Source organism: Petromyzon marinus, unplaced genomic scaffold (genome assembly GCF_048934315.1).
Source record: "Petromyzon marinus isolate PM22_M1 ecotype Great Lakes invasive population unplaced genomic scaffold, UKy_Petmar_22M1.pri1.0 PM_Scaffold_21, whole genome shotgun sequence".
NCBI classification, from domain to species: domain Eukaryota; kingdom Metazoa; phylum Chordata; class Hyperoartia; order Petromyzontiformes; family Petromyzontidae; genus Petromyzon; species Petromyzon marinus.
In genome coordinates this window covers 763,439-778,203 of record NW_027423180.1, presented here as the reverse complement: position 1 = coordinate 778,203, position 14,765 = coordinate 763,439, and the positions used below count along the sequence as shown (strand labels likewise).

The 14,765-nt window shown below is 48.6% G+C and overlaps 1 long non-coding RNA gene across 1 annotated transcript; it reads left to right on the top strand.

Moving 5' to 3' along the window:
• Nucleotides 1-304: 304 nt before the first annotated feature.
• LOC142922914 (uncharacterized) lies at nucleotides 305-14,502 on the top strand. Its single transcript, XR_012940415.1, has 3 exons — nucleotides 305-756; nucleotides 4,022-4,148; nucleotides 14,419-14,502. It is a non-coding gene; the product is annotated as an uncharacterized LOC142922914 (long non-coding RNA).
• The last annotated feature ends 263 nt before the right edge of the window (nucleotides 14,503-14,765 follow it).

Here is a 14,765-nt window from a genome sequence, read left to right as displayed (position 1 = left end):
CCTGGGGGTACACAGACCCCTAGGGGGTACACAGACCCCTGGGGGTACACAGACCCCTGGCGGTACGCAGACCCCTGGGGGTACACAGACCCCTGGGGGTACGCAGACCCCTAGGGGATACGCAGACCCCCTAGAGGGTACGCAGACCCCTGGGGGTACGCAGACCCCTAGGGGGTACACAGACCCCTGGGGGTACACAGACCCCTAGGGGGTACACAGACCCCTGGGGGTACGCAGACCCCTAGGGGGTACACAGACCCCTAGGGGGTACACAGACCCCTGGGGGTACGCAGACCCCTGGGGGTACACAGACCCCTAGGGGTGCACAGACCCCTAGGGGTACACAGACCCCTGGGGGTACACATTACATACGTACAGCACTATACGCTACGCTGCAATACACGACGCTATGAAACACCGCGCTACTATACACGAGGCATTACATTGTAATACACTACACTGGACATCGGTGAAAAAGAGCTTCGAAGCTCATCGCATTCCTCCTGAAAGCCTTAATGAAGGTTCCCATTCTGTGGTCGTTGCTGAAATGGAATGCGCACATCGTTCTGTTTGCTAAAATATATCTATTTTTAAAATCGGTTGCTTCAGGATTTCCGACCGTTGCTACGACGCCTCTGCCGCCGACGACGTCACCGACGACGTCACCGATGACGTCATCGACGACGTCACCGATGATGTCACCGACGACGAGAACGAGTGCTCCTCCGTCGCAAGTGCCCACGAGCTACAATATCCGTGAGTGGATGTTGGTCTTCTATCACCCCCCCCACCCCCGCGGTTAGACACGGTGTGGCTACGTGCAGCGGTGCAATGTACACGCTACACTATACACTACACTATACACTACACTATACACTACAGTATACACTGCACTATACACTACACTACTATAAACTACACTATACACTACACTATACACTACTATACACTACACTATACACTACACTATACACTACACTACACCACTATAAACTACACTACTATACACTACTATACACTACACTATACACTACACTATACACTACACTACACCTTACACTATACACTACACTATACACTACACTATACACTACACTACACCACTATACACTACTATACACTACACTATACACTACACTATACACTACTCTATACACTACACTACACACTACACCACTATAAACTACACTACTATACACTATACATTACACTTTACATTACACTATACACAACACTGTACACTACACTACACACTACACTATACAATATACTACTATACACTACACTATACACTACACTATACACTATACAGTACCCTATACACTACACTATACACTACACTATACACTACACTTTACACTACACTATACACAACACTGTATACTACACTACACACTACACTATACAATATACTACTATATACTACACTATACACTACACTATACACTACACTATACATTACACTATACACTACACTACACACTACACCACTATAAACTACACTACTATACACTACTATACACTACACTATACACTACACTATACACTACACTTTACACTACACTATACACAACACTGTACACTACACTCCACACTACACTATACAATATACTACTATACACTACACTCTACACTAATATACACTACACTATACACTACACTATACACTGCACTATACACTAAGCTACGAATACCACTATACACTACACTATACACTACACTATACACTACTATACACTACAGACTATACACTAAACTATGCACTACTATACACTACACTATACACTACACCACTATACACTACTATACACTACACTATACACTACACTACTATACACTACACTATACACAACTATACACTACACTGTACACTACTATACACTACACTATACACTACACTGTACACTACTATACACTACACTATACACTACTACACTATACACTACACACTACACTATACACTACACTATACACTGCATTATACACTACTATACACTACACTATACACTACATTATACACTTCACTAAACACTACACTATACACTACACTATACAGTGAGGGAAAAAAGTATTTGATCCCCTGCTGATTTTGTACGTTTGCCCACTGACAAAGAAATGATCAGTCTATCATTTTAATGGGAGGTTAATTTTGAACAGTGAGAGGCAGAATAACAACAAATACATCCAGAAAAATGCATGTCAATAATGTTATAAATTCATTTGCATTTTGTTGAGGGAAAAAAGTATTTGACCCCATCTCAAGCAGAACAATTTCTGGCTCCCAGGTGTCTTTTATACTGGTAACGAGCTGAGATTAGGAGCACACTCTTAAAGGGAGTGCTCCTAATATCAGCTTGTTACCTGTATAAAATACACCTGACCCCAGAATCAATCAGTCAATCAGATTCCAAACGCTCTACCATGGCCAAGACCAAAGAGCTCTCCATGGATGTCAGGGACAAGATTGTAGACCTACACAAGGCTGGAATGGGCTACAAGACCATTGCCAAGCAGCTTGGTGTTAAGGTGACAACAGTTGGTGCGATTGTTCGCAAATGGAAGAAACACAAAAGAACTGTCAATCAACCTCGGCCTTGTGCTCCATGCAAGATCTCACCTCGTGGAGTTGCAATGATCATGAGAACGGTGAGGAATCAGCCCAGAACTACAAGGGAGGATCTTGTCAATGATCGCAAGGCAGCTGGGACCATAGTTACCAAGAAAACAATTGGTAACACACTACGCCGTGAAGGACTGAAATCCTGCAGCGCCCGCAAGGTCCCCCTGCTCAAGAAAGCACATATACATACCCGTCTGAAGTTTGCCAATGAACATCTGAATGATTCAGAGGACACCTGGGTGAGAGTGTTGTGGTCAGATGAGACCAAAATGGAGCTCTTTGGCATCAACTCAACTCGCTGTGTTTGGAGGAGGAGGAGGAATGCTGCCTATGACCCCAAGAACACCATCCCCACCGTCAAACATGGAGGTGGAAACATTATGCTTTGGGGGTGTTTTTCTGCTAAGGGGACAGGACAACTTCACCGCATTAAAGGGACGATGGACGGGGCCATGTACCATCAAATCTTGGGTGAGAACCTCCTTCACTCAGCCAGGGCATTGAAAAGAGTCGTGGATGGGTATTCCAGCATGACAATGGCCAAGGCAACCAAGGGATGGCTCAAGAAGAAGCACATTAAGGTCCTGGAGTGGCCTAGCAAGTCTCCAGACCTTAATCCCATGGAAAATCTGTGGAGGGAGCTGAAGGTTCGAGTTGCCAAACGTCAGCCTCGAAACTTTAATGACTTTGAGAAGATCTGCAAAGAGGAGTGGGACAAAATCCCTCCTGAGATGTGTGCAAACCTGGTGGCCAACTACAAGAAACGTCTGACCCCTGTGATTGCCAACACGGGTTTTGCCACCAAGTACTAAGTCATGTTTTGCAGAGGGGTCAAATACTTAATTCCCTCATTAAAATGCGAATCAATTTGTAACATTTTTAACATGCGTTTTTCTGGATTTTGTTGTTGTTATTCTGTCTCTATGCCTATCTCTCTGTCTCTCTCTGCCTCTCTCTCTGTGCCTCTCTGTTTCTCTGTCTCTCTCTGTCTCTCTCTCTATCTCTCTGTCTCTCTGTGTCTCTCTGTCTCTCTGTGTCTCTCTGTCTCTCTGTGTCTCTGTCTCTCTCTTTGTCTCTCTCTCTTTATCTCTCTATCTCTCTGTGTCTCTCTGTCTCTCTGTGTGTGTCTCTCTCTGTATCTCTCTGTCTCTCTGTGTCTCTCTGTCTCTCTGCGTCTTTCTGTCTCTCTTAGTCTCTCTCTATCTCTGTGTCTATCTCTGTCTCTCTGTGTCTCTCTGTCTCTCTGTGTCTCTCTCTATCTTTGCGTCTCTCTGTGTGTGTCTCTCTCTGTGTCTTTCTGTCTCTCTGTGTATCTCTCTGTCTCTATCTCTCTGTGTCTCTGTGTCTCTCTGTCTCTCTATGTCTCTCTCTGTCTCTCTGCGTCTGTCTCTGTCTCGGCAGCGTTCTCCGGCACGAGCGGAAACTTCTGCTCCCCGGGGTTCACGGACAACACGACCTCACGGGAGGTCATCTTCACCATCACCACCGGCTACTCCTTCATCATCAAACTTCGCTTCGTTAGCACGAGGTGGGTGCTCACCCACACTCGTCACCCACTCTCACCCACGCCCTCACCCACACCCTCACCCACGCTCACCCATACCCTCATCCACGTTCACCCACGCTCACCCACAACCTCACCCACACTCAACAACAACCACCATTCGCCACTAAGTGGTGGTGATGTCACCACGACTCTTGTGCCAGGCCATGTGCACGTTGGGGCCACGTGAAGTGTCGAACGCCCGCTGGCAGGAGGTCACGGGGCAGACCCAAGTGCCACGGGTTGACTGACTGAGATAACTGAGATGACTGGCTGATGCACCACCTGTGCCCCCTACTGTGCCAACTTGCTGTGCTTCAGCCAACTGGCGCTCCGCTCGTTGTTGTGAGCGTCGCTGCTCCGCCCTCCGTTGTTGTTGGAGGGCGACTACCTCCAACTGCACAGTAGCGTCCTTCACGAGCCTCCTCCACTGAGGCCGATCTTGACACTGCCGGTACCAGTCATCGGCAAGTCCACTCAGCTCCACGTCCTCCTGTACCACATCACTCCATCTCTTCTCTAGCCCGTGCCGCGCCCATTTAGCCCCCTCGATCCGGCCGAACAAAAGATGTTTAGGCATGCGGTGGCTGGGCATGCGGGCTACATGACCCAGCCAACGCAGCGTTGCCTGCCAGAGGAGCTCGCCGATGAGACTTTGTCCAGATTTTTCAAGGATTTGTGAGCTCCTCACACAATCCAGCATGGTTAAACTCAGGATGGATTGTAGGCAGGCCAGCCTAAATGTTTCTAACCGGCGAAGATGTTCCATTAGGGGGGTCCACGTATCGCATGCGTAGAGAAGGGACGGAATGACCGTGGCAGAGAAGACCTGAAGCTTCATGCGGAGCGACAGACCAGGTAGCTTCCACACAGCGTTACGCAACTGATCAAAAGATATTGCCGCTCGACTGATTCGGAGTGAGACCTCTGCTGTTAATCTGGAGCCAGTCATAAGCACACTGCCCAGGTATGGGAAACTCTCCACTCTCTCCACAACTCCCCTATCACCAATTGGGAGTTGTGGGGGTGGAGTGTCCGATGGTATAAAATACCCAGGCAGGTGCTTAGTTTTGGTGGGGCTGATGGTAAGTCCCCACCTCTTAGTGGCAAGCTCCAGGTTTAGCAGCAGCGCCTCCAACTCCTCCTCTGAGTGAGCAGCAATTAGCAGATCATCGGCATACATAACGTGATTGAGCAATAGGGAGCAGCCATCCTTTGACCGCACCCGGGCATCAATCAACCTCCCATTGTATCTGCATCAGATGGAAATTCATCCGCTACAGCTTTGAAGGCTTCACGAACTACGTGGTCGAAATAAATGTTAAATAATGTGGGAGCCAGAGGACATCCCTGTCGCACCCCAACGTGTACAGGGAATGGCTCCGACTCCCGTCCACGTAGTTTTACCTGGGCCCGCTCACCATCATGAAGGTTCTTAATGATCGTGAGCAGCAGGTCAGGGACTCCAAAAGCACGAAGAACAACCCAGAGCCCAGTCCTACTCATGGTATCATAGGCCTTGACAAGGTCAATAAAGCATAGATGTAGGTCTTGTTGGAATTCCCTACAACTCTGCTGTAGCAGACGGACAGAAAATATGGCATCTGTGCAGGACCGCCCTTTCCTGAAACCGCATTGGGGCTCCGCAAGCCTCTCCTCAGCATGCCTGGCGAGGCGATGTTGAATAATCCTTGCCAGGACCTTTCCCGGCACACTGAGGAGTGAGATACCCCTGTAGTTGTTACAGTCTGTGCGGTCCCCCTTCTTAAAGAGAGTGACCACCAGGGCATCCTTCCAATCCTGCGGAACCCGTCCAGTAGGTCCAGACTGTTGTTATGATGTCATGTAGGGCAGTCTGTGCACAAACGCCACCCTCCCTCAGCATTTTGCTTGGGAGATCATCTCTGCCCGCTGCCTTTCCTGGTCTCAGACTCTGGATCGCCTTCAGTACTTCCTCAAAAGATGGCACCTCAGCCAGCCACTCACAGGGGGTGACTTTTTCCTCCAATATTTGAGGCACCGCAGCCTCGACAGGGTCATCCCCACTTTGTCCCACGTTGTTTTCCAGGCTGAGAGATTTCTTCTCCCCCAGGACCTCACAGAAATGCTCAGCAAATCTTCAAACCTGTTCCTGGGGGTCAGAGATTGGATCACCGTTCCTTCCCCTAATGATGGTAACAGGCGTGGCGCTGCAGGTTACTTTTTTGATGAAATTAAAGAGCGATTGGTCACCCATACCTTCACCCACACTCACCCACGCTCACCCACACCCTCACCCACGCTCACCCACACTCACCCACACCCTCACTCACGCTCCTCACCCATAACCTCACCCACGCTCACCCACGCTCACCTACACTCACCCACACCCTCACCCACACTCACCTACACCCTCAACCATACTCATCCACGCTCCTCACCCACCCCCTCACCCATGCTCCTCACCCATAACCTCACCCACACTCACACTCACCCACGCTCACCCACACTCACCCACACCAAAACCCACACCCTCACCCATGCTCCTCACACATAACCTCACCCACGCTCACCCACCCCCTCAGCCACGCTCACCCACACCAAAACCCACACCCTCACCCATGCTCCTCACCCATAACCTCACCCACGCTCACCCACACCCTCAGCCACGCTCACCCACACCCTTACCCACGCTCACCTTCACCCATGCTCACCCTCACCCATGCTCCTCACCCACACTCACCCACACTCACCCACGCTCATCACCCACTCAGCAGCCCCGAGATAAACGAAACCTGCAATTTGTATGTTCACCAGCAGGGTAAGACACCCACCCCACACCACCCCTGCTGCTCTGTAGGAATTATGAGTGCATCGATTAATTATGAGTGAACGATTAGTTATTATTGAATGATGAGTGAATGATGAGTGATGAGTGAATGATGAGTAAATGATGAGTGATGAGTGAATGATGATTGAATGCTGAGGGAATCGACGAATTATTAGTGAATCGATGAATCATGAGTGAATCTATTAATTATGTAGATGTATAATTAATGCATAGAGACCCACAGACATGAGTGAAAATGCATAAAGACGCACAGAGACTCATATAGACACACAGAGATGCATAGAGACCCATGTAGATGCATAGAGACCCACAGACATAAGTGAAAATGCATAGAGACGCACAGAGACTCATAGAGACACACAGAGACTCATCGATTCCCATATAGATGCATAGAGACCCACAGACATAAGTGAAAATGCATAGAGACGCACAGAGACTCATCGATTCCCATATAGATGCATAGAGACCGAAAGACATGAGTGAAAATGCATAGAGACGCACAGAGACTCATAGAGACACACAGAGACGCATAGAGACCCATATAGATGCATAGAGACCCATAGACATGAGTGAAAATGCATAGAGACGCACAGAGACTCATAGAGACACACAGAGACGCATAGCGACCCATATAGATGCATAGAGACCCACAGACATAAGTGAAAAGACGCACAGAGACTCATCGATTCCCATATAGATGCATAGAGACCCAAAGACATGAGTGAAAATGCATAGAGACGCACAGAGACTCATAGAGACACAGAGACGCATAGAGACCCATATAGATGCATAGAGACACATAGACATGAGTGAAAATGCATAGAGACGCACAGAGACTCATAGAGACACACAGAGACGCATAGAGACCCATATAGATGCATAGAGACCCACAGACATAAGTGAAAATGCATAGAGACGCACAGAGACTCATAGAGACACACAGAGACACATAGAGACCCATACAGACGCATAGAGACCCACAGACATAAGTGTAAATGCATAGAGACACACAGAGACTCATAGAGACACACAGAGACGGATAGAGACACACAGAGACTCATAGAGACACACAGAGACGCATAGAGACCCATATAGATGCATAAAGACCCACAGACATAAGTGAAAATGCATAGAGACGCACAGAGACTCATAGAGACACATAGAGACGCATAGAGACCCATAGAGACGCATAGAGGCCCATAGAGATGCGTAGAGACCCATAGAGATGCATAGAGACCCACAGAGATACATAGAGACCCATAGAAATACGTAGATACCCATATAGATACAAATATAGAGACACATAGATATACATAGAGACCCATGAAGACCCAGACACTCATAGAGACTCATATAGATCCATTGAGATACATAGAGACCCATAGAGACCCATAGATATACATAGAGACCCATATAGATCCATAGAGACCCATAGAGATACGTAGCTACACATAGAGATACAAAGAGAGCCATATATATGCATATAGACCCATAGAGACGCATAGAGATGCATAGAGATGTATAGAGACCCATAAATATACATAGAGATCCATAGAGATAGATAGAGACCCATATATATACATAGAGACCCATAGAGACCCATAGAGATACATAGAGATCCATTGAGATACATAGAGACCCATAGAGACCCATAGATATACATAGAGACCCATAGAGATACATAGAGATCCATTGAGATACATAGAGACCCATAGGGACACATAGATATTCATAGAGATCCATTGAGATACATAGAGATCCATAGAGATACATAGAGACCCATAGAGACCCATAGAGATCCATTGAGCTACATATAGACCAATAGAGACTCATAGAGACGCATAGAGACCCATACACACCCATAGATATTCATGGAGACCCATAGATATACATAGAGATCCATAGATATACATAGAGCCCCATAGATATACATAGAGACCCATAGATTTACATAGAGACCCATAGAGACCCATAGAGATCCATTGAGATACATAGAGACCAATAGAGACCCATAGAGACGCATAGAGACCCATACAGACCCATATATATTCATAGAGACCCATAGATATACATAGAGATCCATATATATACATAGAGCCCCATATATATGCATAGAGATGCATTGAGATACGTAGAGACCCATAGAGATACATAGAGTCCCATAGAGACCCATAGATATACATAGAGATGCATTGAGATACATAGAGACCCATAGAGATACATAGAGACCAATAGAGACCCATATAGACGCATAGAGACCCATAGAAACGCATAGAGACCCATACTGACCCATAGATGATGATGAGAGAGAGACGCAGACTCCAAATATACAGCAGCAGCAGGCATCTTCAGGGTCGGGATGGAACCCACGACCTCCTGCATACCAGGCGAGGTAGTTAACATCTCCTAGCCACCGTGATGATGAGAGAGACACAGACTCCACATATACCTCCTGTATACCAGGCGAGGTAGTTAACATCTCCTAGCCACCGTGATGATGAGAGAGACACGCAAACTCCAAATATACAGCAGCAGGTGTTAGGGTCGGGATGGAACCCACGACCTCCTGTAGACCAGGCGAGGTAGTTAACATCTCCTAGCCACCGTGATGATGAGAGAGACACAGACTCCACATAGACCTCCTGTAGACCAGGCGAAGTAGTTAACATCTCCTAGCCACCGTGATGATGATGAGAGAGAGAGACACGCAGACTCCAAATATACAGCATCAGGCATTGTCAGGGTCGGGATGGAACCCACGACCTCCTGTATACCAGGCGAGGTAGTCAACATCTCCTAGCCACCGTGATGATGAGAGAGACACGCAAACTCCAAATATACAGCAGCAGGTGTTAGGGTCGGGATGGAACCCACGACCTCCTGTAAACCAGGCGAGGTAGTTAACATCTCCTAGCCACCGTGATGATGAGAGAGACACAGACTCCACGTAGACCTCCTGTATACCAGGCGAGGTAGTTAACATCTCCTAGCCACCGTGATGATAAGAGAGAGAGAGACGCAGACTCCAAATATATAGCATCAGCAGGCATCGTTAGGGTCGGGATGGAATCCACGACCTCCTGTATACCAGGCGAGGTAGTTAACATCTCCTAGCCACCGTGATGATGAGAGAGAGACACAGACTCCACATAGACCTCCTGTACACCAGTCGAGGTAGTTAACATCTCCTAGCCACCGTGATGATGATGAGAGAGAGAGACACGCAGACTCCAAATATACAGCATCAGGCATTGTCAGGGTCGGGATGGAACCCACGACCTCCTGTATACCAGGCGAGGTAGTCAACATCTCCTAGCCACCGTGATGATGAGAGAGACACGCAAACTCCAAATATACAGCAGCAGGTGTTAGGGTCGGGATGGAACCCACGACCTCCTGTAAACCAGGCGAGGTAGTTAACATCTCCTAGCCACCGTGATGATGAGAGAGACACAGACTCCACGTAGACCTCCTGTATACCAGGCGAGGTAGTTAACATCTCCTAGCCACCGTGATGATAAGAGAGAGAGAGACGCAGACTCCAAATATATAGCATCAGCAGGCATCGTTAGGGTCGGGATGGAATCCACGACCTCCTGTATACCAGGCGAGGTAGTTAACATCTCCTAGCCACCGTGATGATGAGAGAGAGAGACACAGACTCCACATAGACCTCCTGTATACCAGTCGAGGAAGTTAACATCTCCTAGCCACCGTGATGATGATGAGAGAGAGAGACACGCAGACTCCAAATATACAGCAGCAGGCATTGTCAGGGTCGGGATGGAACCCACGACCTCCTGTATACCAGGCGAGGTAGTCAACATCTCCTAGCCACCGTGATGATGATGAGAGAGACACATACTCCACATATACAGCAGCAGCAGGCATCGTCAGGGTCGGAATCGAACCCACGACCTCCTGCATACCAGGCGAGGTAGTTGACATCTCCTAGCCACCGTGATGATGATGAGAGAGAGACACAGACTCCACATAGACCTCCTGTAGACCAGGCGAGGTAGTCAACATCTCCTAGCCACCGTGATGATGAGAGAGAGAGACACGCAAACTCCAAATATACAGCAGCAGGTTTTAGGGTCAGGATGGAACCCACGACCTCATGTAGACCAGGCGAGGTAGTTAACATCTCCTAGCCACCGTGATGATGAGAGAGAGAGACACAGACTCCACATAGACCTCCTGTATACCAGTCGAGGAAGTTAACATCTCCTAGCCACCGTGATGATGATGAGAGAGAGAAACAGACTCCACATAGACCTCCTGTACACCAGTCGAGGAAGTTAACATCTCCTAGCCACCGTGATGATGAGAGAGAGAGAGACACGCAGACTCCAAATATACAGCAGCAGGCATTGTCAGGGTCGGGATGGAACCCACGACCTCCTGTATACCAGGCGAGGTAGTCAACATCTCCTAGCCACCGTGATGATGATGAGAGAGAGAGACACAGACTCCACATAGACCTCCTGTAGACCAGGCGAGGTAGTTAACATCTCCTAGCCACCGTGATGATGAGAGAGAGAGACGCAGACTCCAAATATACAGCAGCAGCAGGCATCGTCAGGGTCTGGATGGAACCCACGACCTCCTGTATACCGGGCAAGGTAGTGAACATCTCCTCGCCACCGTATATCTCTCTCTCCACGTGGTCGCGTTGAATTTTTTCCAGGTCCTCCGGTTTTTCACTCCACATTTAGAATCAACGTCAGTGAGTGAGTGGATGAGTGAGTAGGTGAGTCAGTGGGTGGGTGAGTTAGTGAGTGAGTCAGTGAGTGAGTGGATGAGTGAGTAAGTGAGTGAGTGAGTCAGTGAGTGCGTGAGTTAGTGAGTGAGTCAGTGAGTGAGTGGATGAGTGAGTAGGTGAGTGAGTGAGTCAGTGAGTGTGTGAGTTAGTGAGTGAGTCAGTGAGTGAGTGGATGAGTGAGTAGGTGAGTGAGTGAGTCAGTGAGTGTGTGAGTGAGTGAGTGGGTGAGTGAGTGCGTGAGTGAGTGGGTGAGTCAGTGAGTGGGTGAGTTAGTGAGTGAGTTTGTGAGTGAGTAGGTGAGTGAGTGAGTCAGTGAGTACGTGAGTCGGTGAGTGAGTGCGTGAGTTGGTGAGGGGGTGAGTTATTGAGTAAGTGAGTCAGTGAGTGAGCGAGTGAGTGCGTGAGTCGGTGAGTGAGTGAGTCAGTGAGTGTGTGAGTTAGTGAGTGAGTCAGTGAGTGAGTCAGTGAGTGCGTGAGTCGGTGAGTGAGTGAGTTAGTGAGTGAGTGAGTCGGTGAGTGGGTGAATCAGTGAGTGGGTGAGTCAGTGAGTGAGTGAGTCAGTGAGTGGGTGAGTCAGTGAGTGAGTGAGTGGATGAGTGAGTCGGTGAGTGCGTGAGTCAGTGAGTCAGTGAGTCAGTGAGTGAGTAGGTGAGTGAGTGGATGAGTGAGTGAGTCAGTGAGTGAGTCAGTGAGTGAGTCAGTGAGTCAGGGAGTGAGTGGATGAGTGAGTGAGTCAGTGAGTGAGTGAGTCAGTGAGTGAGTGAGTCAGTGAGTGAGTCGGTGAGTGAGTGGATGAGTGAGTGAGTCAGTGAGTGAGTGAGTAGGTGAGTGAGTGAGCCGGCGTAATTTTCGCATCGCATTGGTGAGCCACGATCGCGACATTGAACCACCTTGGTTAACACACCCACCAACCCCCCATCCATACACGTACACCTGATCTTTCACCGGAAGATCTAATCATCTTGGTCACCCACCAACCCACACGTCCGTCCGTCCGCACGCACGCGTCTGCCCTGAACGCCTCTCTGCCCTCCCCGATTATATTTGCGCTGCTGCTTCTGCTCTTGTTAATCCGGCTGTTATGGATTGACTTATGCATCTAGCGAAGGACGCTTGGTTTAGTGGCGTGTGTGTGTGATGTGTGTGTGTGCGTGCGTCGCTATTGTAAAGTTTTAATGACGTTTGTTGGGAAAAGTGTCACGCTGTTGTACGTAGCATTGTTTTTAGAAAGTTTTAGAGGGGCTTGGTTTAGCCCGATTTTGATTAGGCGCTTTTGTGACTGCAGGAATTACTCTTTGTTTTTTTTTTACTGTAAAGTCACGTGGAAATAATAAAAAATAAAATGATATAATAGCATACGACGTTTCGATCGCAACCCAAGCAATCATCATCAGGTATATCTGCGGTTATGTGTTTCCTCTACCTGATGATGATTGCTTGTGTTGCGATAGAAACGTCGTATGGTAATTTTATTTTGTATTATTTCTGCGTGACTTTACCGAAAAAAAACAAAGAGTTGGCCCGTTATTTATTTATTTGGTACGGATTTGCGCCTTAAAATTTCGCTCTGTATTGCGTTACGATTGTTATTAGGACCAAACATCGAAATGGAAGTTTACTTGCACTACTTGTACGCCTTTTTTTCCTCTCTGTGTGAGAGACCCGTAGACTCACACAGAGACCCGTACACTCACACAGAGATAGAGAATCACACAGAGAGACCCGTAGACTCACACAGAGACCCGTAGACTCACACAGAGACCCGTAGACTCACGCAGAGACCCGTAGACTCACACAGAAACCCGTAGACTCACACAGAGATAGAGAGAATCACACAGAGAGACCCGTAGACTCACACAGAGACCCGTAGACTCACACAGAGACCCGTAGACTCACACAGAGACAGAGAGAATCACACAGAGAGACACGTAGACTCACACAGAGACCCGTAGACTCACACAGAGACCCGTAGACTCACACAGAAACCCGTAGACTCACACAGAGATAGAGAGAATCACACAGAGAGACCCGTAGACTCACACAGAGACCCGTAGACTCACACAGAGACCCGTAGACTCACACAGAAACCCGTAGACTCACACAGAGATAGAGAGAATCACACAGAGAGACCCGTAGACTCACACAGAGACCCGTAGACTCACACAGAGACCCGTAGACTCACACAGAAACCCGTAGACTCACACAGAGATAGAGAGAATCACACAGAGAGACCCGTAGACTCACACAGAGACCCGTAGACTCACACAGAGACCCGTAGACTCACACAGAGACCCGTAGACTCACACAGAGATAGAGAAAATCACAGAGAGACCCGTAGACTCACACAGAGACCCGTAGACTCACACAGAGACCCGTAGACTCACACAGAGACCCGTAGACTCACACAGATACCCGTAGACTCACACAGAGACCCGTAGACTCACAGAGAGACCCGTAGACTCACACAGAGACCCGTAGACTCACACAGAGACCCGTAGACTCACACAGATACCCGTAGACTCACACAGAGACGCTTAAACTCACACAGAGATAGAGAGAATCGCACAGAGACCCGTAGACTCGTTTGAATTGCATTGTTTACCTACGTGTGCGACGTTCAGACCTGCGCGCGGTGAATCGTTATTTGCTGACGATGGCAGGCTGAGCGCCTCCGAGCCGTGCGCCATCGACAGCGTGGAGGTGCTCGACGGAGCCTCGCTGGCCGCCGAGAGTCTGGCCCTGCTCTGCTCGATGCCCCTGGGCTCCACGGGGAAGCAGAGCATCGTGTCCACGGGCAGCAGCCTCACGCTGGCCCTCCGAGCCAATGACTCCCTGGAAGGTAGAGAGGAAGCGTCGTGTTTAAGTTCCCGACAGCCGCGCCTCTGATTGGGCATGGTGCGAGAGGAATTCAACACACACACAGAGACCCGTAGACTCACACAGCAGAGACCCGTAGACTCACACAGCAGAGACCCGTAGACTCACACAGAGACCCGTAGACTCACAC